Raw genomic sequence first — 27,130 nt, forward strand, 5'->3', positions numbered from 1 at the left:
TGGGTCCCACGTTGGGCTCCAACATTCCCCCCTTCGGCTGCAGCAGCTGCTACTCTTCAGATAAATATGCTAACATTGCTAACATACAATTCTTTGAAAATAATTAAGTATCAATTTTTTTTATATATATTTTAGAAGAGTGTTTTAGTGGTTCTGCCTGAACAGGTTTCCCGGAAAGTTATTTTTGGTACTAGGTATCTGTACTTTAAAAATAATATATAACGCTTGTTTTTCAGTAATTTTGAAAGTAAATCTTATTTAAGTAATTACGTAACGAGTTCACTTGTTGTTTTTATTCAGATAAGTATGGGTAGGTAGGTATGCACGTAAATTAACATTTGAAAACATGTTTAGTAACAAAATTACTTACCTATCTACTTTTTTAACAAGCATCGAGTGTAATTAATAGGTACATGGTATGTACCGACTAATTAACGAGAAATTGATAAATGGCTTAAATTTTTTTAAAGAAACACATTTTACACATTTTCTTTAAAAAAAATTTAAAACCTACTTCTGAATTTATGGACCTAGAAATCTAAAAGTTTCAACGGCTATTAGACCAGAATTTATCAAGAAGTAAAATGTTAATCAAGTCACTGGGGACAATTAAAAGTTCGCAAATAGGCAGAGAGATATATGTTGTATCCAGGCACTAAAACAATATTCTTTTAGAAAAACATTTTCCGAGCTCAAGTTCAGTTCGAATTTTCTATGAGCAGCAAATATTTTGTCGAGTAAATTTCACGTGGCCCGGGATGTCACCCAAAAATCCCGGGGAATACGGAGTGTCGAATTTGGCGCCGTGCTCACACGGGCTCAGGAGGGATTAGGTTGTGCATACCAGTCTCCAGTGGCAAATATCGAACTGACAATACCAAACACACTTACGTTTGCGCATATTCATGTGTGTGGTAAGTTTAGCGACCGTCTTAAATGTCAACACAACGCTACGCTACGCCAGATATTCCTGGCAGATATCTAAGCTGAATGGAAAGCAAACTTTTGAGCTGATGTCATATCATACTAGTACGACCGATAGTACTTTTAAAAGCTAGACCTGTAGGTTTTTGTGGATAGTTGTCTACCTCATTTTTTAATTACATATTTTGAGTTTGAATAATTGAGAAGTTGCCTACCTATTCAATTATCATACTTTACCTTATTAATGTTTACAGATTCCTTGTTGAGCTTAGCAGCAATCATGTTGGTTGCCATGTTCACCTTTGGACAGGGTGTCACAATTGAAATAGGTACTTGGGCCATATTTGTGTCAGAGGATCTAAAAAATTACTTAGATATGGAAAGAGATCAGGCAGTGGCGGATTAACCCTATAAGCACAACAAGCACGTGCTTGGGGCCCCTGTTCTCCAGGGGCCTCCATCCTCTGCTAGCGTTTCATTTTATACCTACATTTTATCGAGATTCATCCACAATATATCCGAAATCACAAGGCGCGAGCAGTTCGGGAGTGACCCTTCATACACCCCCGCCTCTAAACTTGATTGGTCGCAGTGCTGTTGATTGTTGTACGATCGCAGTGTTTTTTTTTTTTCAATTGTGCAGTTGTTATACAATTTTTTTTCGGCTTCTACTCATCGTTGGGCAAAGAATTAATAGGCAACGATAGCGTTCCGAAGTCGCTATCGTACAGTCGTTGGGAAGCTCACGCTGTAACTACGAGTGCAATATAACAAACATATCCGAAAATTTTGGATGCTTTAGATCAGTGGTCCTGGTGGTGGTGGGCTGGTGGTGCCTGGAGGCATTCCAAGTGGTCCGCGGACCACCGGTTAAGTCCGCGGACGTTGTTATCGATCTTACGTTATCCATCTTACTTGTCCAACAGAAAGAAATGAAGGTTTGAAATGTAGCCCTTTTACGAAATTTTAGTTCTGAGTCTTAAAACATAATCAAGATTTCCCGCTCGCTTCGCTCGCGTTTTCAAAAACTATATGTCCTCGTTTTTACATTTGTCAACAAATTAAAAGTTAAGTACGTTTGGGCTACATTGTACGTAATTTTGGTTCTGAGTCTATAATAAAAATAATTAAAATTTCGCGCTCGCTTCGCTCGCGTATTCAGAAACTATGTGCCTTCGTTTTTGCACTTGTCAACAAACAAAAAATTAAGTACGTTTGGGATAAATTTTACCTCCGTACGAGTCCGAAAAAAATTTGGCGCTCGCTTCGCTCGCGCATTTTAAACTACATGTGCATCACGCTCGCTTCGCTCGGTCAATTTCTTCAACCTTCTATTTCCATTTAAGTAATAGGGGGTCTACACAGGCTCTGTGCTTAGGGCCTCGGATACTCTTAATCCGCCACTGAGATCAGGGTACTGGGTGTGAGAGGGAATATGCTAACAAGTACGTTGGTTGGTTGTTCAGTACCGGTTACACTTTTTTGACAAAATATTTAACACCACACCAGCCGTGGTGGGTTAATCATACCCAAAAAGCAGATTGCATTCTCAAAGTGTTTGCAGAAAGGATAGAAGGGCCTACAATGGATAAATTTGTCAAGCTGCATGTCGGACATGGGACTTAATAAATCTTCCTGTAATTGGAGTTGTATCTTTATTTTATTTTTGTTGCGTATTTTTTTGTGTTTTTTTTTTTATTTTGTATTCATTTACTTCTGTGTGTCTACGTGTTAGGTATTAGTGACGCAGTTTTTGTTTGTACTTATTATTAACACACTATGGGCCTTCGACGCCTGATAATTAACGATTTTATTTTTATATTACTTATTTATAAATGTAAGCAGTTATTTTTTTATCATAAGTACTGAATAAGACACGTAACACCAAAGCGTTCAAAACAGTAATCTAAAAGTCAAACATGGGTACCTACTTATTTCATAACAGAAAACTCCATGACACCAATATTTTTTTTTATATAAAGGAAACTAGGATACATATGTACGTCACCACCTTTTCACCTTATTCATCATTATCATGGAACCCTTTTCCCAAATTTAGCGGGGTCGGCTTAAACGTAGTCTAGATCCAGATGCGGCTTATTGATTTGCCGGAGCGACTGCTTTCTGACCTCCGCAACCCAATTTCTGGGGATATTGATGGCCTTCTTTGCCCGGATTCTTAAAAACAAATAGTTCGATTTATTTTAAATTTACTCTTAGGTACGTTGCTTGGAAATGCCTTAAATAGGTGGCCGAAGTACAATGAAACTGATTTTATTCGGATATAAGTACTGAGTAGGGGGTGCAAAAACCATTCTCACGCAGATAGAGTCGCACGAAAAACCTCGGCAAAGTGAAAGAAAAACAGCCTTCTTGAGAATAAGATTACGTACGAGATAAGTCGAACACCACAATACGGTACTTTAGCCACAAAGGAACCTGAAACACATAGCCATTGTTAAACGTTCCAGAGATCAGGTGTGTTGTACTTATTCCTTACAAGGGTTTAATTCTGATTTATTTCAATTGTTCAGCTGAAATGGTTCTCACGGCGTGATTTACGCAGCGTTTTAAATATAACACATCCGTACTAACTGTCTTTGCCACGCGCAGGCAGTTTTAGGTGCTTAGTACAATTTATATGCAGAATAAAAAGTGGGTTGAGCTTTGCTAAGACCGAGCAGGAAAAATACATTTTAAAAAATAACAAAGGGTGACTGTGAAAATTAATTTCAGATGATTTAAGTGCATAAAAACTACCTAATTTTGTAATCAAATCTAGAATTTGTAATTAATCCTTACCAGACATTTTTTGACTTGCCAATGTAGTTCGTAAGTAAATCTTTAATTTCTAGCAGGAAGATGTACCTGCTTTCTAATCTCTTCTGTACTCTAGAGACCTGACCAGACAACTTACTAAGCTGGAGTTAGAGTCCTACGAGAATCCTTGAGTTTATCCTCCAATGGCGGCAAGTCGGGCGGCCATTACTGACGCTGCTCCGACGGGCCCTGACCAACTAACAAGAAGTTTTATTATTAGTGAAACCTTTTCCGTGTAACTGATTGAAGAAATAGATATCTTTTGACGGCTGCATTAACCGTCAAATCCGTAGCGGACCCCAATCGGGGTCTGAACATCAATGTTACCGTAAGCTCGGTTTAGACCCCAATTGGGGTCTGCGAATCAGTCATACACTTTCCTAATTATTTACGCTCATATTTATTTTCTTTCCAATCAAACCACATTTGTGAGTACTAAATAAAATAACTAAATAAATTTAAATTATTTTTACGCATTCAAACCTTTCATATTTAGCATCCCGTTAGAAATATACCTTTTTAAAATCCAATCGTAATGGGTAGTATTTAAACGCAAATCAAAAAATATCCTTTTTCTATGCAATAAGATTCCGAATTCCCATCAAAATTACTGATTGCACAGCAAAATATTCAACTCAAAATATCACTAAACACACTACAATTTATTTTCGCAGCGTACAGCGATTTTTCCTAAAGCAAAAGCTTTTTCATCAATGCACAGCTAATAATCTTAATGCACATTATACATGTTAACTCTTTTTCTTTTAAATATAGCTTCTATTTTTATATTATTTACAGCAGTTTTTCTGAATAAAACAGCTTTTTATTAGTCACAGTCATCTTATTATTTCTTAATTACGGCATAATGAGATCAGCAAAAAAATATAAAATTAAATACAAAATTGTAATTTATTGAATTATTTATAAGCGTTCACGCTTCCTTTTTTGCCCAATAGGCAACATTTTTAGCTTCTGCAGGTGGCGCCACGTACTTGAGTCGGATCGCAAGTCCGATGATATGCTTGCACATACATACTATAGTTCTTAAAAAAAATGGGGCTGGTGCATTGTCAGTCATTGTCAGTATTTCCTTTTAGCATACATTTCATATAAGTAGTCATTAAAAGGCTACTACTATAATATCATATTTCAGAATGTTTATTTTATAGTCAGAATCATCTTTTGGCATAGTTTTGGAATTTTTATTTTCCTGTAAGAAGCATGCAAACAAGCCTGAAGCATACAAGCAGGCATGCAGCATGTAAGCAGGCATGCAACATGGAAGTAAGCATGCAACATGCAGCAAGCATGGCTTCTGTCACGGCTCCGGCGCTGCGGGGCTCCGGCGGTCCCATGCGAGCTTATCGTCGCAGATGATTTTCACGCTCACCACCGCAGCTTCGGCTTACTGGCCGGCAGAGCCGGCCAGCCTCAACCGCGTCGGCGAGCGTTAAAACTACCTGCTCCTCAGCTCGCAGGCCCCCTCGCCCCTCCGCGCCTACGCGGTTTTGAATTGCACTCTAGGGGTAGGCAAACAAGACTACGTGGAGTCGGTTTTGCAGCGATTCGTTTTCGTTACTAGCTTCAATTTTTAATACAATGTTTTTTAATTGAACTCTATCTTACTCGCTCGCGCCACTCTGCACTCCAGTGATGAAAAAGCGCGCGAAGCCGCGAACCTTTTCAGTTAATTTGTTCTGGTTTTAGAAATAATGCAATGTGACAGGATTTTTTTGTTATAATAATCATTAAATTGGCCGAGCATGGCTTCTTGAAAATTAAGACAAATATGATGAATAGGTTTTGTTGTACTTACTGGTTAATATGCGACTGGGATAGTTATTTTGCTATGAAATATGGAAAATTTGCTGTGCAGTCAGTATTAATGCTATGTATGTAGTATTTTTGTACAAGAATAAATTTAACTGTATCGCATTATAATTAAAAAAGCAATGTCATATTGATGTATCATTTCGAATTATCTGCAGTTTGAGTTTTGTTAAACATTTAGTTTATTTGTAGTGAAGTAAGTTATTTGATGTAAAAAAGAATATAAATGATGAGTATTTATTGATAGGCGATTATTTATTTGATATGCAATTTATAATATCCCAATCGTAATTACCGGGAATTCTGATCGAACTCGCCATGTTTGTTTACATTAGTTGTTTTTTTAAATTTGAAGACGCATAGACAAGATGGCGACGGTGATAGAAGTTTTGCATCGAATGATCCGATTCGTTAAAATAAAGAATCGATTTAATAATTTTATATTATAATATTACTAAATTGCACTTTTGTATAGGTACTTACCATAATCTGAAAATAAATTAGGAAAAGTAAAATGACTTAATTTATTTTGAAAAAAAAAGCTAGAAAATCAGTGGTAGAAAATACGTTGTAGCCGGAATAAAAAAAATCTTCGGTTTTTAGGGTTTCTGAAGACGGCAAATGAAGACTTATTTATTTCTTCGGGTGTTTTATGTGCATGATTTCTGTAGACCTGCCAAACTTAATGGCGATTCGTTACTTCCAACTTTTTAACTGAGCGGCAAAGCTATTTGACGAGAGCCGTAGTTAGGTGTAGTTATCGCAAAATTTTATGACGATTTCATTGTTTGAAAGGGCAAATAGTTCGCTGTTCATCGAAAGCTGGTCCAAGATGGAAAGATGGCCGCCGCCGACTTATTTTTAACCGACTTCCCAAAAAGCGGAGGTTCTCAATTCGACCGTTTTTTTTTGTATGTTTGTTACGCGATTACTCAGCCATTTATTTATCGATTTTAATGATTCTTTTTGTGTTTGATAGCGTATACTTCCGAGGTGGTCCCGTTATCATCAGGTCAGGATCTGATGATGGAACCTTGAGAAATCGAGGGCGACTTTCGAAAGTTGCAGAAATACATAGGTTGAAATCTTATCACTCAGGTGTTTGCCTGGTAGCACTATTCAACAGTGAAGGTTTTGAGCTGAACTGATGATGGAGACCAGTGAAGTTCGAGGGAACTCGACAACTGAATATTTAAACTTTCTCGTGTTTGTGCTTATATTATTCGTATTTACGAGGCCTCTGCAACAGTGAAGGAGATGGAGACGAGAGAAGTTCGGTTGTCGAGATCCCTCGACCTTCTCTGGTCTCCATCATCAGGTCAGCTCCAAACCTTTACTGTTTCATAGTGTTATCAGACATACATCTGAGTGTCAAGTTATAACCTTATCTATGCTTACAATTTTCGAGAGTTGCCCTCGATTTCTCAAGGTTTCCATCATCAGATCCTGGACCTAATAACAAATATGGGGAATATACCCTTTCGACCAAAAACAAACATCCAAATTGAGAACCACCTCCTTTTTGGGATTCGGTTAAAAATATTTGGTGACTTTAAAATCAATCAATTTTTTTTAGTCATTTATTTATTTTTAAACATATAATTTACATTTTTAAATATTAAATATAAAAATAAAAAACATTTAAAAATATAAAAAATAGGTTGCCACCGATATCGGGCACAGGGTCCAAGGAATCAATTCAATTCAATCAATTATTATTATTGTTTCTCATCATCAAATAAGTACATTACTTTGGTAGTTACAAATTGCATTATATTTCAGAACACCAGGCTTACCCTCATCATCATCATCAGCCTATCGCAGTCCACTGCTGGACCTAGGCCTCTATAGGCTCTATAGGCCTCTCCAAGTGCACGCCACTGAGATCGATTGAAGTAGGCTAAATACCTCTATGAGCAGGCTTACCCTCCGCCGAAACAAAAATGTTAGAATTGTTCAGAAATAATATAAGAATAAATTAAAATTCCGTAATAGGTAATAAAAATTCAATTAAAGTTAAAAATAATTACGAATGACGCAACACCAAAATAAATAATACATATAAAAATTTAATGCTAAAAACTTTCATAAAACTTAAATATCTTTTTTCTTAACAACAAAAACAAATTGAACCTATAATTTAAAATTAATAAATAAAATTTAAATAAGTTGCTATTAAAAAAAATATATTAAATTGGTATTCGATTATTTATAATAAATATCTGATTTAGGTATCGAATGCACACCGATGATTGAAAAAAAAAATAAAACTCTATTCAAAACTCTACTTGTCTGTGACTTTGATCTTGTAAATATTGTTCATTTTTATTGTGTATTTTATGTGCTGATTTTTTAGTTATTGAACATAAATAAGTGCACGAAATGTATTGCAATGGATTGAAAATGTTATAAATATGACGTTTGTGTTGTGTTTGAGAAAGTGATGCGATTATTTATTGGTAAGTTTTCACCAAATTTGAAATGCCTAACTTTTCGATAGACTTAAAAACACCGTAATTATTATATTTTTCTGAATTAACTGACCCCATTTGACCTTTGCACGTTGTTGTCAAATAAGTGAGCTCTAAAGTTATAGGTAAAATACTTCTAATCAGGCATTACGGACTTAGAATTCATGTGTTGAAAGTTAGTACAAATTTTTGACTTCCATGTCGCGATTCAAAATATCCCGCCGAATCAACGGTATAGTCATATGTCAAAATCTTGTCGAGCAGAGGGGACTTCAGAAAAGAATTCATCGTGGACCTAACATAATGTTAAAACAACAGCATTGATTTAGCAATTTAGAGTAACATAAGTTTTACGTACCTACCTCCTACTTTCGTTATAAAGACCTTATTGTACCTAGGGGTATACACAAACTGTACTTAATTATAATATCTTTCATACAATTTGGTTCTGATAAGCTCCGCTTTTCTCCTATTTGTGGGCTATTAACATATAAATAGTCCTTTATGTATGCCAATTAAGACAGAAACCTTGTCAACAACTAATAAACATTTAGATAGGATCATTTTAATTGTTGCCGTTGTACTAGCCAACACAGAAAAAAAATGTGCATGTACATATTACTAGGTATACACAAAACACATCAAAATTTCTTTCAAGCATAATGTAAGTTAGTAGGCTTCTGTGCCATTGTTTTGCCTAAAAATATTGTCAACTGGGTGTAGGTATATTGAGACCGTGAGGTACCCAGTATCAGAATTCGTATGTGGCAAAATAGATACAGTAGGTATATAGACTTTTTAAGATTACCTGGTATATTATGTACCAATGTTGCACTTGAATATTTTTTAATTATAACATCTTTTATTCTTCATAGCGTATCACTCTTTGCTAAACTAATGCTCACGTCTATTTCGGAAAGATATTCGATTTAAGAAGATCCCATTACTCCTCACATAGCTTTTATCAGTCTTTAACTTCAAGGCCCATAAAATAGAACTATGATATAGCAAAGTGAAATTTAAGTGCAGGCAAACTTTTAACTACTTGCTTTACTAGTTCTAGAAGTAATAAATTTGGTTATCTTAGTTTTTCGCAAAAGAGATCTAAATTATATTGTCTATGGGCTCCGTTTCTGAAGATTTTTTGTAACGTTAAAAGAATCATGATGATCATCAATTGTTTTTAACTAAGGCCAAAAATATTTAACTTTTGTTCGTAAGCTTAATTAATTCATAAATTATATACATTGTGATATCGTGTGGAAATCGAATAATTAATGTAATTGCTTACTTGAAATATTTAGAAATAATAGTCGCCAGTCCATATGGTTTTCTATAGCATGCATGCACACTAGGGTGTCCCAAGACATAAGGGGGAATTTTTTTTTCTCGAATTAAAGTACGCATACCCTCTAATTTTTTTCGTTTTGACCTCATTATCTCCTATAATAAATATTATCTCGATCAGACAGTGGTAACCCGTGCCGACTTAATGCCAAAGTTTTCACATGAAAATTTGTACTGACTTACTATGGAGAAATTTAGATCTTAATTATTATTACTAAAAATAAACCTCGAATACATCCAAATAATGTTTTATCTTCTCATATACATTGAAAAATAATTTCATTGTTAAAATTTTCATTTTAAAGTAGTTTTTTTTTTACAGTCAGGATAAATTTTCCGATGTTCTAGGACGGTACCTAACAATAATTGTTTTTGTTCCTCATCTACTGTGATTAATCAATAAAAGTCTTGCATGAACTTCACCGATCTTTCGGCCACATCGTTCACTAACTCTCAGTGCTGAAACTTTGGCTTCTTGATACGAAGCATTATTTGACTAGAAGGTAGGACACATTCATGTAGAACACTGTCATTAATTTTAAGGCGATCGATCAAAGAACTCGTTTTTTACTGAAATGAAGTTAGAGGTGATTTTGTCATACAACGTACCGGTAAGATCTTCTTTTGAAAAAAAAATTAACCAAAGACAAAATAACCCCTGAAAAACGATACATCCAATCGTTTTTCAAGAGTTATTTCCTCTTTGCTCCTCTGAGGCGCGTGCTTTCTGTAACTCGCGCTAACTGTAGGCCGGCTGCTCTCCTGGCTGTCATTTAACATTTTGGACAGTCGTTTCGGGTAGTCAGAAGCCAATAAGTCTGACACTAGTCTTATCAAAGGGTATTGGGTTGCTGGGTAACTGGGTTGAGAAGTCAGATAGGCAGTCGCTCCTTGTAAAACTCTAGTACTCAGCTGAATCCGGCAAGACTGGAAGCCGACCCCAACATAGTGGGAAAAGGCTCGGGACATGATGATTTATTCTTATTAATCAAAATCAAACAAATTATATATGTAAGTTGCTGAAAAAGTCGTGATGGCGTTGCTTAAAAACGTCTTGTGTCTTTTGTCCCTCCAAACTTGATACAAGGTGACGAGTTTCGTCACACAATTGGGCAAAGATTTTGTTGGAATACGCGCCTTTTCCTAGTAGATAATGCATTCGCGAATAGTAAGATTTACGTTTTCATTCACAATTAAATCAATTTCCCGAATAGCACTAAGTACATAGTATACAACAAAGTCGCTTTTTCTGTCCCCGTGTCCCGTTGTAAGCTTACCTAATTCTTCAAAACTACGCAACCGATTTTCATGCGGTTTTCTCTAATAGATAGAGTGGTTAAAGAGGAAGGTTTAGATGTATAATAATAAACATTAAATAGCGGAGAAATACTGTTATTAAGTGCGAAGCCGGAGCGGGTCGCTAGTTGTACAATGAAACTGCCAGAACTTGTCCATTAGACGGAAGTTTTGAGCCCGTCATTTGATGCTTTAGGTCCCCTAATTGAAAATATACCCTTTTTATAACTGCGTAAGTCTAGTGACATGTTGGCTGTTTGAAAACAATGATTCGATCACTAAATAACAAGAAATCACAAGCACATCGACGAGTTAGATCGCGTTAGTCTTAGAGAGCAAGTATGACATACATACAAATGTAAGTCGGCACGGGTTACCGTGGTCCTACCATCATAAAATTTTATTTATAATAGTTTTGGACCAAAAGGAAAAAAATAGGAGGGTATGCGTTAAAAAAAAATGATTTTGATTTTTTTGGGACACCCTAATGCACACAAATAAAATGTTACTTTGACATGCACGGACTTTAGTATTGCTTATCTAGTTAATTGCAGTTTTGTTTAATTTCATATCTGGATCAATTGTTGAAAAGCTCTTTGCACCTCCATGTTACGCAGTTTGCGCTTCATTTGGAACTTTTAAGTGCTTTCTCACTGATATTAAACAATGAACTTAACTTTCGGTACTTTTCGAATCGTCATTGCTTTTAAAACTTGAGATTTTGAATTAATTCTTTAGATGATTCTTTAATAGGTATGGCATAAACTTTGTTTTAAAAAGAAGTAAAATGATTAAGGAAATATCGTACTTCCTTTAGAAAATAAAATTTCATTTAAAAATGTTACATTATTTCACACTCCAGAAATAAAACACCAGCCTTAAATTAGGTGGCCTGATATAGTAAATGTTTTCACATTTCACAATAATAGCAAAGTCCATTAGCTCTGGTCGCGCTCCGATGGTACCTATGCAAGTTATTTGTCGATTGTGACCTAATTTGTTTAACAAAAGTTCACAATTTACTTTGGGAAGCTAGCATATCAAGTTTCAGCTGTTTGATTTAGGATAGTACAGTAGTTTCGATCTTAAGCAGCCATGTGAACAATGTTCTCAGTTTCGGATTAATTACATCTGATCATATTGCTCGAATAGTTCAATCGAGCACAAACGGTACCACGTTCGACAACAATTTATATAACTGTAATTAAAAAGTTTTTAATGAAATCTAATATCAAATCGTTAGAAACTCTTTCAGTTTCAAAGTTTGTTTCAATATAAATGATCTTGTTAATAACTTTCGCCACTGGCCCGTTATTTTCGGGCAGCACACTCGGCTCTTTTACAAAACGACCTATTGTAAATGCTTCACGCAAACTATTCGGAGTTACGTTAATTGCTGCCGAACAATATACAGGTATTGTTGAAAGGCAGCAATCTAATACAAAGTATGGTTAGAAGGTACCTCTAATTGTCCTTCACAGTGATAGATTGTGTTTAGGGGTGATTTAGGACCTTTTGGCAATTATAATTTTACTAACCAAACGTTTAAAAATAGGTTGAGTATCGAGTGTTGGTGTGGCGAGAGCGGCGGTGCGCGGCCGGTTTCAGGGTTCCACGTCGGAAGGGGCGTTATTCTTGGAGACAATCAATACGAGCGTCTGCATATTTAAATCAGCGGCGAGGTGAACGGCTTTTGCGGCGAGTGTGCGATGACTGCGTACGTCACGTCAATTAACATCGCTGATTGGTTTTGCCTGTTGAGGGACGAAAACGCATCTCAAATGGAATAATTTTGCAGAATGGTAGGCGCAATCCCTCTCAGCAGCTGTAAGTACGGCAATAAAAACGACAACGTACACAAGAGAAGTAGATTTACTACGCACAGGCAACACCTGAGCATTCAGCACATAAAACGTAGAAGAAAATGTATCTCTTTTACAAAAAGAACACGCATTGGAATTTATTGATACAACTTTGTATACGAGTTCTGTAATAGTTGAAACAATGTGTCTTACTGGAAGTTAATGTGCTGTCCATAAATCAATATTTGTACCAGCCATGATAAGTAATATTCCCCTAACATTCCAAAGGCAAAAGGCAACCCTTAAACTTATGGGTTAATTTGCACGTTAAGTACAAAATGCGACCCTACCTTGATTGCCATTATGGAATGTGGGCACGTTAAGATGGCTCAGATCAGAATCGATAGATTGTAAGCATCTATTGCGTTATCATGATGGTCTCATATATAGCTTAAACTATTGATTTTTGTATATGACGAAGATATATCTACATGCTTAAAACATGCATTTAGGTAAAATAATTTGAATTCGCTCCGGGGCTTTAGGAACCTAATCCTGAATAACATAACACGCGATAACATAAATACGTCAAAAGGGTGAACGAAGGATGTAATGCGAGGTGTTTAGCGAGCTCTCGGGGCCTACGGGGGCTCCTTATGAATAAATATGGAGCGGACTTGCTTGACACCCGCCGACCACTATTGAACATAAAAAGCTGAGTAGCGGTTCACCTACTTGAAGCGACATCTTTCAAGTATTTAATCTGGTTTCCAGTCACGCGTGAATTGAAAAATGGTAGGGCACTCGTTTGTTGTTGTGTACTGAATAGCAAAATGTTGCGCAGTGGATACGAGCAGGCACTGAGTGCACGATCGCAGTGCCGCTGGCGGGAGCCTCGGACCGCGTGGCCCGAGATATATCTGTAATGTCAAAGGTTATTTTATCGATACTCCAGTACACACACGTGGAGATGACGGTAATCCATCACGTCTCCGTGTTTGATCGTATTTTTCAACGTATGACTGCACGAGCGAGTTATTGGGTTTCCCGTGGAATCCAATCATCTTCGAGTTACAGTATTACTCACATAGATCTACCTTTCTACTTAGACGCTAATACAAGTTGATGGGCTTACAAGCTTAGAGCTCGAGAAGCAAATGAGGTTAAATCGAGCTGCTTTTCATATCGGGCTCGTTGCGGATCGAGATTACGAAAGCCTTTATGAGTGCAAGGATACCTAATTAAATTTTCGGCGACCACTTGTTTTGAAGTGCCGGTACATAAGATTAAATAGCTGACATAACAGAATCTTTAGAGTCCCGTGCTGACCTTTCTGTGTCGCTTAACTTTATGCTTACTTAACTATATTATGGCAGAGGTCGGCCCTATTTGTAGAAGAGCTATAGAATTTGTATATACGGGGATACGGTTATGGCCTTCATGTATTTGTGATGTGGGCAATGAAAACAGTTTATGTTGCACGATAATGAGAGCGTTAAACATTGTTTCTTTTGTATCTGAGGAATTTTTGTGTGCCAAGGTGGCCTAGTCTTATAGATGAAGTGTCAATTGTTTTTATCCTAAACACAAGGCATGCTAGTAGGTAGTTCCTGGCTTTAATAGGGAGGGTTTTATTAGGTATCATTCATTCTTTGTGCCTTCATATTAACACGAACTCAATATTGGACTTACAAGAATGTGGGGGAGCGTGTTTGCGTGAACTTATGATTAGACGATTCGTCAATAACAGAAGGAAGAAAACGCCGGTTTTTCTCTATTGTACCTACAAATATGAGAAAGTACAAGTTATGTTAGGAATGGCAGGAATTAATTACTAAAGTAGATAATATAATACGTGAATTTATTGAAAAATATACTTCAATAATTATTAAAACAAGGGATTAAATCATCTACTTACATATTCTTTACTCTTGAAAACCTTTAACGATATTTTCACATTATTTTTATCAGAAACTGTTTTTATAAATTGCTATTTGCATTATAGATTCAACGTTTCTTTCAGTTACGTACACACGAAACTGCTTTCACCCAACCTCACGTTTCTAATTCAGCCACCAGAATTCTATGAATTTGAGAATTTTTGTCGGCGGCTTTTCAAATGCCGCCTTAATGATAAAGCACCCACATTTTTCACTTTAAACACATTCCCTTTTCAAAGCAGTCGCTGGTATTCGTGTGATACTGATATGCATACTTACGTAGCCGAAAATCCAAGGGTTTTAGTGCAAAAATATTAAAAGGACCGCGTAGAGCTGCAAAAAGTAACTTTGAAGCAAGTAGAATTAAAAGAATTAATTGCAGAATATCATTTCTGTTTTGAAGTTCTATGACAAAGTAACTTTATTTGTTTAATTGACTTTTGATTAATTTTCCACGAAATAATTAAATAGCTCTCTCAAGTTGACTGCATCTTTTGTTTCCTCATAGGTACTTACGAACAAGTCTGGCTTTAATTTCGCAGAAATATTTGACTCGAGTTAGCTAGCTGCCATTTATTTCTGCAACAGCGTCAGGTCATCCCACTGGCAAACAATTTCAGTTGCAGAATAAATCGCTTAGATTTATTCCTACTTTTTGTATCAAGATGATGTTTTAGAGAAGAAATGTTGAATAATTTTAATATCATGGCTCGTTAAATTGTGGGTGGTATCTTTGGCAATCGTTGTCTTGCTACGGGTAGTAAAAAATCAGAAGTTTGAATTAGTCTAATTGCGAAGATCAGAAGTTTCAAACGGGCAATAGCTCCATGAAAAATTGCCGTGTTATGACCCTTACATAGTTGGGAAGGTACTTGGCAGTTTTTTGCCATACACTAAAGTTCTTAGTAAGATTGTTTTACTCGATTACGAACGTTAGATTTAATTTAGTTGTTTTGAGATTTAATTTATTTTCCCAATTTGGGTAGAAAATTGTCATGGCGCTATCAGCAAAACGAGATACGATAAACCGTCTCTCATACGGACTTATTTATTTTTCAATCAATGTTGTAATCAATCAATCATTTCACGTTCGCGTTTCGCGTCCGTTTGTTAAGTTCGCGTTAAAAGTTCATCGCGAGGCATTTGCGTTCCTAGAATTATGTGTTGTCGGAATGAGATTTTGAACGATTGAAATGAAAACGTAAACATATTTTTATTTCTATTTTCAACAAGATTAATCATCCTACGCAGTTGTTTTTGAGCAACTGCGAAAAATCTGTTACTATGTATTACTTTATTGGTAGTGGGCGGATTAATTTCGCGAACACAAGATACGAAAACTAGCCGTTATATTTCTCTTTACAATAAAATCTTATGGGAACATAAGACGAGCATATTGGGATATAAAAATAAATGTCATAGCGAACATGCTATTACTTTTGCGAAATATGCAGTTTATATCCGGGGATAGACGATGACATATTTTGGTCGTAGATATAGTTGTCCATTACATAGAATGTAGGTCACGTTAACAATGTCTTTTAATTTATTTGTAGAAGGAAGTTGAAGTTATTCACAAAACTTACAAAACAAATGTCTGATAAATAATCTTTCGTAATTAAAATTCGTGGTGCTTCCATATTAAATTAAACAACAAAAACCACCTTCAAACAAAATATAACTAATAATCTGTACTGTTAAGGAAGACCGTGCTTTCGCTTGGTTTGATTTAATTATTATTTTGGCAGCGACTCCGAAACTTTTATACTCTGCGCGTTATTGCTTAATCTAATAAAAAAGGTAATAATATTCATTATTATTATTGCGATATAGCTGATAAATGTATTTTATAAAGCATCGTAAGTTAATTCTACGTATATTACTGGTTGGAGCTATGGTTACTATGGTTACTATGGATTGAATAACTACAGCTTAGTTTAATTTACATCTCAAAGTGTTTTTCTAGGAACCCCTTTTTTAACACGGCGTAAAAAAGAATCTCAGATATTTAAAAGCATTTCTATATATACATATATTCATCTACCTAAACATGAAAACATTTTAAAATTAATAATTATTCAATACAACTTATTCAATTCAGAACGGATTGTGGAATATTTGACGAAATAAGGACCTTTACTTGCCTAAATCTGAAATTGGACATTTAATCGATAATGGGCAAGATCGAGTCTTTGTTCCAGATTTAATCTCCTTAGTGATTTAGAAATGAAATAAATAAGAACCTAGGTACCTACCTACTTACAGTGATTGAGTCACGGATTTTAATTTTCATGAAAGATCTGTCCATTTCAGTAATAATTTTACAAGATTAACAATGAGTTTTGTTGGTTTAGGGCCAAAGGTCAACTTCTCAATTTTATTTCAAATGAATTTAATAAGAAAATTAGACCAGTGTTCTTAAAACTTGAGATAAAATATTTACAATCCATTATCACTTAAGTACACTTGTAAGTCCTGTTTTCTTAACCTTTTCGCACCTTCATTAAAAGAAAAACAAACGAAGAACATTTATTTTGACTGGCCATAGAAAACTATGAAAATCAAATTATTAGACTCAAGAACACAGCTACTTTTGAAGGTAGTAACAACCCTAAAATGTAGCTATGTTGATAAAGCAACTAGTCGCTTAGCTTACTCCGCAAGCAAACCAAGCTTGCATAAAGAAATAAGTGAATAGCTAGGTACCTCATCATCATTAACCTTTTCTACCGTGTACAACGTTGTTGGTAGTTCCCCAAGGCGCGGCGCTCCGCTAAATGGACACGCTGCAGCGGAGGGTTGGCGCGGTTTCCATACGACGCCTTCTAATCCGCCTTGCACTACAACCAACGTACATACACCTCAAATTAATTCTACTTCCTACCTAATTATACTCCCTACACGGAATTTTAATCCGGATTTGTGTACAAATTGTTTTGTTCAACGTTTCCTGACGTTATCCGAGCTTTGTTTTACTTTGCTGCGAAATGTAGCTATGAAATATTGTATTATACCGTTCTTGGTTGTGCTGAGGTGGTGGTAAAATAGAATTAGCTTAAACATTGGCAAAGGTGATTTCTTTCAGATTTTATGATTCATTTTGTATTACAATTTATTTTTATTTACCACAATGTCTTGATTTTCATAGATTAGTTGGCATTTATTATGGCATATAAATTTGATAACGAATAGATACGGAATAAATTTATCTATGTTTTTTGCAATTGAGCATGGTCAGCTAAAAAATTTTGCAAACCTAGTTGAACCCCGATTTCAATAACAGCATTTATGTTCGTCATATGTATTCATGCCCACCGAGAGTACACGTGTTGGCACTATAGACCCAATAAAGTGATATTACCCGCGTCTACGTGTGCCACCTGTTATGTGGACACCCGCGCCCGAATACAACAAGAACAACTTATGAATATTCTCAGCAAAGCCAGACGCTACGTCGCACATCAATATTTTAACACCAAGACTTTTACAACGTGAAGACTGCCAGCCTGAGCGACGTGTATTCATAAACTTACATGAACATCAAACAGAAGCCTAATTACTTAGAATTCGTTAGTACGCCTCCCAAAGTATGGTTTTGATTATGACACTCCCTAATTGAGATCATGAAAGCGGTTAAATTCAGCTTCACAAACAGAGCCTGAACATTTTGTACATTTCACCGCTTACGGCGTTTGTAAGTCATAACTTAGTATGTAATAGTTAAACTCATATATTATATACACACTTAATTAAAAATAACTTATCAAGCAAAGGTTTGGGAAAACAAATATAAATTATCAGTACCTATATTCAAGTGCGTCAATGGCTTTTCATTATTTATTACATTTGTTCAAATATATTATTGAATAGTTCTTACTTCAGATTCTCTCTTCATTTCATAGGTACGTAGGCAGTCCCAGAATTTATAGATCTATATCGATCAAAGCTCTGCTACAGACATTTCATTATATTTGCTGTCCACAAATAACTGATGATCAAAATATATCGGCACGTGCGACCCATATAGTTTTAATAAAGTAGGCTATGTGCCTAAAGAAATCAAAATATTTACTGATCATTAACTCATTCTCCTTACCAATGAACTAACGTTACTAGCGGAGCGTACACATAAGTTTGCATTATTAAATAAACATTTTAAAAGCAAAAGATTTTCAAAGCAGAGTAAATATTAATATAAAGTGCACTTTACAATAAAAGCAGCGGGTATGTTTAATATAAGCGCTTATTTAATTATATTGGTCTCGTCTAGAACTTTCTCTAAACTAGGATTGAACTTACCGATTTGAGTTCTGCCTTCGGACAGCGAACAACGTTTGCCACTCTAATTAAATGCCACTCAATGAAAGAGCCGATCGATAAAGCTACTTACGCTAGTTTTCATAGTTTTAAATTAAATTCTGGCGTTTACTATGGAAATAAGTGGTTCTTAGTAGACAGCTTAATATATTTTAGAATTTCATGTCTGTTTTCTGAGATAATGGGTACTCAGGTACCCAAGGTTTGTTGGTTTGCAATTTATGTTCAATTAAAAAATCTTGTACTTGTAGATACATATTGCAACAGTCATAAGTTATACTAAATCCAAAACTCCCTGTCCGTCTTACAACTTTCAGAGGCATACTTCTAAAGGTAAAGTTCATAAGATTCTCGATCCTTCAATTTTAGTTTTATGTTCGAAAACATGAATACCTAATGCGAAGTTACATATTCGGAAACTTATTTTAATCGAAAATTTTGGGGAAAAGGGTTAAACTTTTTATTTACACAAATCAGCGAGTTTGACCGTGGAAAGTAACTTTTATTTTGAAGGTAAATCACGTCTTCAGTGATATGTTGCGAGACCATGGAAATAAAGTATCATTCAGACATGTGTAATAATTTATTGATAAAATGAGTTGATTCTGTAAGAACAATGTTGAAAATATAAAAAAGTCATTAAACTTAAAAAAATATTATTTTTACCAAAATCGTTACTTTAATTAATAAAAACGTGAAAATTAATGCAAACAAGCTTCAAGCGTAATTATCGTTAACTCTAAGTTGCTCAAAATACACAAACTTCATACAAGAATATCCATACTTGCACTGTTCTACATGGGAACGTAAATGTTAAAGTTGATGTTGTTCTGATATCTTTCAAAGTAAGTATTATTACTCCGGGAGGTACAAGAAATGTTTTAATGAATAGATTTAAAATTCGTTCAGTAAGCTCTAGTCTTAAAATGCTTAATCGTTCCATCAGCAGGAAAATCCAGCAATCAGCGTTCTTCATAACGATTCAGTGGTTCTGGCCCCGGCTTCATTAGCATAATTTTGGAGTTATGATAAAATTATTATATCGACGAAATTGTTCGTCCAGCCATAAAGGAATAACAACCAAAGATAATATTTTATTACTTATCTCAGAGGAAGCTGTCATTGAAACTGGATAAAAGAAATCTATGCCCGTTTCCGTGACGTAAGCTTCCTCAGATCAAAGTTTCATTGTCATTCGCCGTTCTGGCGAGACGTGATTGCGAACAGAATAAACATACGAACAGATTCTCTCATTTTATGACATTCCTAATATTGGAATTGGTTATGAGAGATTCATATTTCCTAAGTTCACAAAACGCCTTCAGTTGAGTAGCAGTGATTGAGGGAATGTAAATAGAGCAGGAATCAATTGAAGTCAAAAGGTCGCCAGAGTTTTTGCAAAGTTCAGCAAGAGACGGCGAGTTCATTAGCGAAATCCGAGGTTTAATTGAAATGTCACGTAAACTCCACCGGACTCGGTTTGTATAGGTGCCTTAGTTACCTTGGAAATTCTCAAATCAGTTTTATAACTTCCCTGATTACTTCCTCACTTAGCTCGTAACCCGAGCTAAGCCATAAAGCCAAAATTATGGCGTATTTTTTTATGTTTTCATACACAACAGTCAGACATCCAGCTTGCGAAAGTAATACATAAAATACAGTGTAGTATTGAATTTACAAGATGTTTTGTTTTATTAGACATTTTTATGTCGGGTCTGGCTTATTAGACTCGAAATTATGATAGGCTTAAGTCGAAACAATACGGCGAGTCTGCTGATACAAGTTTACAACATTTTAATTAAAATTTGGGGAATTTGAAAGGGTCGCTTAGCGATGCGACTGAATCACTGAATTCCCTGAGAGTAGGCATCTGTTGGAGTAATGAGAGGTTGGATGTGTGGGGTCTCTCCCCCTGCGTAGAATTACAATTATCATGTTTACTGCCCAACTTCATAAGTCGAGGTGACTTATGGTCGACTTCAGAGCCACACGTGTTTTATGCCAACTCATCTACATTTGGCATGAGTGGCCTTTCGTCTTTGTTCTCATACATAACTGTAATAATCTTCATAGTATGAATCCTGTTACTGGGTTACGTTTGTCATGATACTAACAATGTTAATTCACATGTCCCGTCTGACCTACTCTAGTTGTCTTATTTAACCAACGAAATTATGTTTCGGCCAAAGCAAAGTGCTACTTAAGTCTTACGAAAGTACCAAATATTTACAAATGCAGCCTCAGGAGTTGGTTTGTTTGTAAACTTACAGCCTTACTTATAAAATAATAAGTTATACTTAAGAGATGTTTAAGAAAAAATCTTACTTATAAACGTGGCTGAAATAAATCAGTTTCTTAGCAATGTCTTAAATGAGCTGTCAAATTAAGTAGCCTCACACCCTTGTTTAACCCGCTAATTATCAAAATGGCTGGATTCTTACCAGCTGATTTTTCATTTCCGGTTTATTGACAGCTCAACTTTTTAATTTTATATTTTACGGATGCCATTGTTGCCATTACACAACGTTTTGATGACAAATATTTTTTTAAGCTACCAACATTCCGGTAGTGTTGAGAAATTAGTATGTTTTTATGTCATTATCTGTTCATTACTTAAGACATGCTTAAGCAACGTTTATAGGTCAAAATAATTTAATCACTACTTAAGGCTTTAAGTAGTAATTACTTAAAACAATGCTTAGAAGATGATTTGTTGATTTTTATAAGTAAGGCTGTTAGTTAATTAAAACGAGTTTTTGTTACCGCTGAAACAATAATACGGGCGTCCTCGGAGGCAACTCATATTTTTAAAGAAAAACTTTGTATTCCGAGTGTTGACTTTCACCACTTCAGAGCCCAGTGGTTACGAAGGTACTTTAGACTATTCCCTTAAGGGATTGTGGTTTCATACCTACAGGAATACGAGCCGCTTTTATGTCGGAACATCCTCGGGTAACGCTAGTAATTGAAGCTGATATCAACGATAATTACGCGTAATCAAATGTAATGAGTGTCATGAAATATAATGATAGCGACACGTAAGCGTCTAGTATTTCAAAACACTGTTATTTCATGATACATTCTAATATACCTACATAAATAGTAAACTTACGCAGCAATCAATTAAGTCGATACATAGGCATGTTCATACGTATCCTGATACAGCAGATCAAATATTCCGCACCTCTCTACTAGCTGTGTCGCTCGTATACTCACCTCAAATAAAGCCGGCGATTATCCAGGTATTGCCAAGCTGAACATTCCAAACAGTTTACTAGAATTTATATTAGTTACCGGAGCGCTTACCTAAGCCGTAGCAAACATCTGCCACTTTATAACGGTCTTTGGTGTAATCGAGTGTCATACAACATCATAAGGTTTCCTTAACAACGTAAATACTGTAACGTACGTGTAGTTTCAGCGTAGCGGAACGTGTAAGCGGTATTTTTTTGGATTTCGTGGTGTCCTCGGAACAAGCAGCGAGTTGGTCCCTAACAAATGCCACTATAATTCACGAACCGGCTGACTGATGCGCTTACCCACACATAAACTAAATCCTTTCAGTTTCTCTCAGCGGTACAGGCTGAGTTATTTTTAAGGTTGTGTGCGAGCCGCAGCGTAAATACACAATAGATGTACGAGAACCGAATATTTGTAATGTGCGGGACGTGATACACCAGCGCAATAACATGAGGTTGTGTTGCTACAAAAGAAATGGAATTATCGTTGTATCATTTCTCTGCCGTTACTTTTCTTTAGGTCGTACAGAAGTCAAAATTCACATTTACATATTTATAAACCTGTCATGCACAGTGCCTATCAGGACGTTTTATCAAAATAGGTACTAGTATCATGATTTTCCCATAAACGTCTGGTCGTATCACGTTTTTAGTTTCAGAATTAGGTACATTAAAGCACAAGTAGGTTATTTTGATGGGGTAGCAAAACATTTTTATCCCACGACGAATAAAGTAAAACCATTCATATAAATATAATGAAACTATAAAAGAGAATATGAAAGACTTGAGAGCAAAGTTCTGAGAAATAACAAGCCCCGAGTTTACCTATTCGGTTCCACGTGTAATTTGCTCAGCGTCGACTAACTTTAACATCATCGACCTTATCGGAGTAACAATAACAGGCAGCTCTACCTCACATATTAGTGCGAAAAGCCACAAAGTTACCGCACAGATGGAGTTGTTGAACATAGTGACGGCATCCGACGCATCTAGTCCACATGATAAATTGGCAAAGGGCGGATTGCGTGACTGACTCCTAACTACGATAATTTGTTAGCTAACTAGTTGTCTTTACCGGCTCTAGCATTCCCTTCACTCCCTTCGCGTTGTTTGCTTCACATAGCTCCCGGTTCTACCTTCCGCCGTGACGTCAGAATATGACGAAAATACTTTCAGTGGAAAAGCGTGGTGTTCGCAGGTATAGGTAGAGATACACCCCTAATTGTCGACAACAACGTTCTATTTTCGAACGAATATATCGAACAAAAGTATGCCTTAATTACTGAAATTAAATACTGAAGGCGGAAAAGTAAATAATGAATACGAAGTTATTTTTAACTTTGGGTTAGAGTTTTGTATGGGCACTGTATTAGTGAGTGTGAAGAATAAAAGGATTTACTTTTGTTTTGGTAATACAATCGACAGAAGGGGAGCGGATAGTAAATACATCGGGTAAATATGTCTAACTTTGGGCATTATTCACTTAGCACTACTTGGAGTTTATGTGACACTTGCTTTGTTATGTGAGTTGTGACGCCTCTCTCCCTAATCAGCGCTGTTCCTTGATTCAGTTCAGCTCACACGAATAACAATGCTTATGTGCACATAACATTACATTATTATATTTCATTTTCACTATTTATTGTCTGTTTTTTGTTTTGTCAAATGATGGTAACCACAAAATTGGAATTTTGCCGCAATGTTTACAGCAAAATATAATGTAAATATTGGTGAACATAAAATTAATTTTGCATTGCATAAAAATAAAATTTTGCATTAACAAAAACATTTCAAAATTATTTTAAACAAAAAATAATTAAGCTTGGACTATAATATTGTAAAACAAAGCTGCATAAAGGATAAAAATGGAAAAATAAATCTACTTATTTCAGAAGAAGACTGAAGCTTTGTTCAAAACAAAACTAAATTGAACATTCGCGTCATACTTCTTCGGGATTATTTTCTCCAGGGTGACGTCCGCGGAATGAGTGCCATGCACTAAAGTGCAACACAATGTACTTCACCATTGGAGAATAGCTTTCCTTTTATGTTGTGGACAGAAATATACTTACTTTTATACCAAAAATGTACGCCACCTTGAGAAAAAAGGTGACATTTTAGATACATTTCCTTCAATTTTCCCAATTCTGAATCTAATCAGGAGGGCGATTAATCGAGTAACGCCTCCATCTTATTTCCCCCGCACCTATATGACGGCGACCTTTCGATTTGAAAATCGAAATCCCTATCTTTACCTGTCCCATCTCTTTTTCCTCTCATTCGGTGCGGACTTTGAGATAGTTCTCTGATAAATTGTTTCTCAGAAACGACCACCGACGACATTTTTCGTGGGCGACTTTACCAGATCCTGGCTGGCAGTTACTGTGTTTGAAATATTAGGTGAACTGAGCTCTGTAGGTAGTATATTCTAGTTTAGTTACAAAGGCAAACCTTTAGCAAAAAATTCACTGTAGTTATAATATTCTCGTTGAGGGCGCGGTTAATTTGTGACGTCTATCGGAAGTCGCAACTTACACGCCAGCATGAAAATGAAAGAAAAACACAGTTTATCACTTAGCGTAAGTTGTAAGAGCGAAGCAAGCAACCTGCCACTAACTTATTGATGTATGAACGTTGAACGTGGGTCCCTGCGCTACCCGTTTATAGATTTATAAACTTCAAACTAACATATTTGGTTACTCAAGAACCAAAATAGTTATGTCAGTTAAGGCCCGGATTTTTAGAGACACTATTTTAATATTTTATTAGTATGCTAGTCAAACCTGTTACAAGAAAAACAGCTTTTCAATGGCCTTGATCATATTTTATGCACGTAAAACATAGATTACTTATGTAGATTTCCATTAGCAAACGATTTTTTAAATTGGTTTTACATTTTCAGAGCTTGTACATAAAAATAAAATAATACTTATGTATATATCTTGCTTAGGTACCTTAGAAAGAAAGCAACACAGTGGTTCTACCAATTCGTGTTAGCTTTGCTTAAAAGTCTAAATTAGCTAATTTCGTGATAAGAAGTTTTTTGTCTGATTCTATCGTGTAATGTTTCTATTAAACGAACACCAAAGTGGATCTTAGTTCAACCTTTATTAACTTTAATTCACTTCAAAAATATAATTTGAACCTAAGTATTTAAAATAGGTTCAATTTAAGCATTTTAATAATGAAGATTTTAGCTGTGTTAATAAAAGAAATATAAAGAAAATATAACGTTTTAATCATAAGTTCTGGTTTGCAGAAGCCAATAATTTTGTTTGTTTACTTTAACCGACTTTGACACTTATAACTTCAGTCTATATTTACAAATATCAATCAAATATCATATGTAGGTGCATTTTCTTTGATTTACGAAAGCATTTTTATCTTCATTTAACTAAATACTTTGCCCAGATATATACACATACATACCCTTAACACTGTATTTGATAAAGTCAGTTTTTATATTAGTAAGTTTTGTATCTTATATATATTAAAAAATATAGGTGTACAAATATAACATACAGAAGAAAAATAGCACGTTCCGGAAAACCTTTATCCAAAAAATCCCAGGCATTAAACAGCTCACAAGAAGAATGTCTAACACAGCTGCCGAAAGGAAATTGTCGCACTAAACTAATAAATAGAAGTTCTTGAATGATTGTTATGTTACAAAAAGCAAATAAATAACTATACCCGTATTACACGCGAATTCACCTATACAGGAAAACTTGTCCAAATGTACCTCTGACGGAAAACTCATAAAAATACTGAAACTTTGAGTATAAAAACTTTTCGCCAATATTTTTGGTACGAAAATATTGTTATAGTGTGCAAAGTTAGGCCGTGTTACATGGGATGATAATATATTACGTAATGTACTTTGATCGGGCGGAGGATAAAAACAATATCATTAATTCTTATAAGTAGCCTGGCACCTCTTGCTTACACATTCACTTTATTAAATTTGCCTCGAACCCTTTACCAATTTGTCGATATCTTATTTATGAGCTTAATACTCACATTCTAGAAAGATTGGAAAAATTCCTCAAAATATTTTGTGGTTATTGGTAAAGTTTTATTCATTTTCATTGTTTATGTCTAACCGTCAGAATAGAAAGCTTTGCGCTGAAAGATGAATTATGTTATGGCAATGTTTCATGCAGTGTGGTGTTATAATGGAATTCCATTCAAATAAAATATGCATTGGTTTAAACATCAATCTGTTGCTGGTTTATTAATATTTATTGAATATTTATTTGTTGCATTCACAATGATATTATGACGTTATAAGGTAATTTGGGTGTACTACGCCGAATCGAATAACAAATAATCGAATATCAATTGATCGACCACTATAAATCGAAATTCTAAATACTCGAACATTCATAATATCGAATGGTTATTAAATCGAACATTCAATACATCTCACAGTCAATACATCGAATGTTCAAAATATCGAATGTTTGTTTGATCGAGCGTTAAATGCATCGCATATTCATCCTATCGAAAAATCTGCATTTTTTATGAATACAAGAAAAACTCAAAATTTTATAATAAAACACATTTTAATATAGTTTTTATTATTATTTAACATTTTTCAATCGCATTATCATCCCTTTTGCCTCTTCTTTGTAAAGTAGGTCTTCCCAATCCCGCGTTTGCCTTTTCAATTCATACAAAAATTTAAAATGTACCTTTAAAAGATAAGAATTAAAGATTAAAATGTGATTTATTATAAAATTTTGAGTTTTTCTTGTATTCATAAAAAATACAGATTTTTCGACAGGATGAATATGCGATGCATTTAACGCTCGATCAAACAAACATTCGATATTTTGAACACTCGATGTATTGACTGCGAGATGTATTGAATGTTCGATTTAATAACCATTCGATATTATGAATGTTCGAGTATTTAGAATTTCGATTTATAGTGGTCGATCAATTGATATTCGATTATTTGTTATTCGATTCGGCGTAGTACACCCGGTAATTTTTATTTTTATGGTTATCTGAAAATAGAAAACATTTATTGAACTAGTATCTACAAATCCATAAATATTAACACTTTCCCTTAAACTCGGCTCTCAGTCTCAGCCATAAACTGACTCAAATTTCGTTTTTACAAACTTATTTAACACCTT

General features: G+C 35.2%; 1 protein-coding gene across 2 annotated transcripts in view; it reads left to right on the forward strand.

Moving 5' to 3' along the window:
• The window catches only part of Gaba-b-r1 (metabotropic GABA-B receptor subtype 1), a 136,830-nt gene that overhangs the window by 468 nt on the left and 109,232 nt on the right, over positions 1-27,130 (forward strand). The window lies entirely within an intron of this gene.

This window comes from Helicoverpa armigera, chromosome 5 (genome assembly GCF_030705265.1).
Source record: "Helicoverpa armigera isolate CAAS_96S chromosome 5, ASM3070526v1, whole genome shotgun sequence".
NCBI lineage: Eukaryota > Metazoa > Arthropoda > Insecta > Lepidoptera > Noctuidae > Helicoverpa > Helicoverpa armigera.